The sequence below is a fragment of the Echinops telfairi genome, unplaced genomic scaffold, assembly GCF_000313985.2.
Source record: "Echinops telfairi isolate 266 unplaced genomic scaffold, ASM31398v2 ScPeMD7_2;HRSCAF=8, whole genome shotgun sequence".
NCBI classification, from domain to species: domain Eukaryota; kingdom Metazoa; phylum Chordata; class Mammalia; order Afrosoricida; family Tenrecidae; genus Echinops; species Echinops telfairi.
The window spans coordinates 29,646,110-29,649,085 of NW_022103898.1; the positions used below are offsets into that span (position 1 = coordinate 29,646,110).

The following is a 2,976-nucleotide window of genomic DNA, read 5'->3' on the forward strand; positions in this document are numbered from 1 at the left end:
AAGATTTTGCCCTTAGAATATTTCAGTATTGCAACTGGAGGCTTACATTTTTCCTTGAGTATTTTCAGTTTCAGATACATTGAGCATGTTTTTCCTTTTTGATATTCTAACTCGTGGTCTTTGCACATTTCATTATAATATTTGACTTTGTCTTCTTGAGATGCTCCTTGAAGTTTTCTATCCAGCTCTTTGATTTCTTCCTTTCTCCCATTTGCTCTCACTCCTCTATGATATGCAAATTTCAGAGTCTCTTCTGACATTCACTTGGTTTCTTTCTTTCTTTCTTTCTTTTAAATGACCTTTTGCTTTCTCCATGAGTTGTGTTGTTTATGTCCTCCCACAACTCACCAGGTCTTCTGTCATTAGTGTTCAATAGATCAAATTTGTTCTTTAAATGTTCTCAAAACTCAGATGGGATAGACTTGAGGCTGTATTTTGGCTCTTGTGGACTTTAAAATTTTCTTCAGATTTAACCTGAATTTACCCACAAGCAATTAATTAGTGGTCTGTTCTACAGTTAGCCCCTGGCATGATTTTAGGTGCTGAGATTGAGTCTCCAGAGTCTCCTCCCACAGGTATATCCATTTGATTTCTGTGTATTCCATCTGGAGCAGTCCATGAGTATAATCACCGTTGGTGAACTGAAAAAAGTATTTGCTACGAATAATTCACTGGTCTTGCAAAATTCAATCACATTATCTCCAGCTTCACTTCTATCACCAAGATCATATTTTCCAAAGAATGTTCCTTTCTGTTTATTTTGAACTTTAAATTCCAATGGCCAACAGTTAACACTACATTTTGATTGCATGTTTGGTCAATTTCTGACTGATGTTGGTGAAATTCTACAGTTTCTTCATCCCCAGCCTTTGAGGTTGGTGCATACCTTTGAATAATAATTGTGTTGATTATATTTCTTTGAAAGCAAATGCGTATAATCCTATCACCAACATCTTTGTACTTCAAATTTACCTTGCAATGTCATTTTTGACAATGACATTCCTCTTGATTAAGTTGATTTTGCCATTCTTATATCCAGTTCTTCTGGTCTCAGGGTCATGGAGACTGATGTGTGTGTAGTTCATAGGTCCTTTGGATTAAGAGCTTTTGAATTTTTCCACTTTTATTTTCTCTTACAAGGAGATACAAACAGTTACACCTCCTATGGCTCCTAATGAACTTTGAAAATCCCATTCTTTACTCAACAAAGTGGGATTTACAACATTGTATTTGTGAACTGCACCAAAAAAATGTGGCCTTGATCTTCCAGGCGCAATGATGCAATCTCTCACTGTATTTGTCTATGTCTAAGAAGTTTTCATAACTTTGCTACCTGAACATTTTACCACATTCCTGGATATATTTACAGCAAAAGTAAATGCATAGCTTTGCTACCTGAATGTTTTACCACATTCCTGGATATATCTACAGCAAAAGTAAATATATATGTACTTAATCTCTCTCAAGCCAAAATATATATTCATTAATATACTCCTACTCTCCGTCCCATGCCTGTTCAACCTGTATGTCTACTCAATGATCAACTTGTATAGACCCATTATTCCAGGATTGGGCATGTAGCAGTATTTATTTCTGTTGTCATTAACTATCACAAACATCACATTGTCTTCCCCTGCCCCCATAATTGTTTTGCTACCCCCACCCTGTGATTTGGTATTGCCTTCCCCTTCTCCCAAGTTAACTCTTATCTGCCCTGTAGCCAATGACTTCCCTTCCCTCCCTTCTCTTCTCATTACTGATAAATCTCAAAGAATGCTTCTTCTTCTTTTTTTTTTTAAATATGGAACGCTTCATGAATTTGCGTGTCATCCTTGCGCAGGGGCCATGCTAATCTTCTCTGTATTATTCCAATTTTAGTATATGTGCTGCCGAAGCAAGCACAAGAATGCTTCTTATAGTGTGAAAACCTTCCTTGACTTTTTATCATAGCAACCCAATATTTGTCCTTTTGTAACTAATTTTCCTCAGCATAATATGCTCCAGGTTCATTTCTGTTGTGAAGTGTTCTACAGTTTGATCGTTATTAAACGTTGCACAGTACTCTGTTGTGGGTATGTGCCAAAGTTTGTCAATCCATTTTTCCACAGATGAACATTTGGCTTGTTTCCATCATTCTGCTATTATGAATAGTGCTGTGCTGAACATGATCATGCATGTATCAATTTGTGTCATAGCTTTGGGATGTAAAGGGATTATTGGGTCATATAGCATTTCTATTCCAAAATGTTGAGGAAGCTCCATACTGCTTTCCACAGTGGTGGTACCATTTGACAGTTCACTAGAAGCATGTGAGGTTTCAGTCTCTCCCTACCGTCTCCAGCATTTGCTGTTCTCAGCTCCTTGGAGCTTTGCTGTTCATGCCTGTTAGGGATTATGTCAACTAGACACTCTTGGTTAGTGGTGGAGCAAACCTGTCAATGAAGTTGCAGCCCGATGACACTTGCTTAATGCCATAAGCCTTTTGTATGATGAGAGGAGAGTAAGGAGAGTAACTTTGGCCCTTCGCCTTCTGCCAGAGCTGGATCTTTCATCTGGTTCCTCGACCTGTTGCATTTGCCTGCCATTCAGGAGCCTTTAGCAGGAGGTGGATTCCTTGCTAACTTTAGACCTCGGCATCCATTAGCCTGTGCCTCCTGTTTCTGCTTTGTCATCTGGCCTGGGCCCTTGGTCTCCTGTTGCTTCTGGTTTATCTGCTTCCATGTGTCAGGAGAAGCCTGACGGGACCCAGACTGGACCTACCTATTTCTACAACTGTGTAAGATATTTCTCAATATAAATCTATTCTAAATACAATGCATACTAGTATGACTGGTCTGATTTCTCTAGAGAACTCAGCCTAAAACAAGGCTGGCATGAGGTCATATAGCATTGTTGTTTTGATTTATGTCTCTTGAATGGTTAATGATCAGGAGCTTTTCTACATATGTTTGTTGGCTGCCCGAGTGTCTTCTTTGC

General features: G+C 38.7%; 1 non-coding gene across 1 annotated transcript; it reads right to left on the reverse strand.

The window, feature by feature from the left end:
- Nucleotides 1-1,795: 1,795 nt before the first annotated feature.
- Nucleotides 1,796-1,902, reverse strand: LOC115870892. Its single transcript, XR_004046982.1, has one exon. It is a non-coding gene; the product is annotated as a U6 spliceosomal RNA (small nuclear RNA).
- Nucleotides 1,903-2,976: the final 1,074 nt, after the last annotated feature.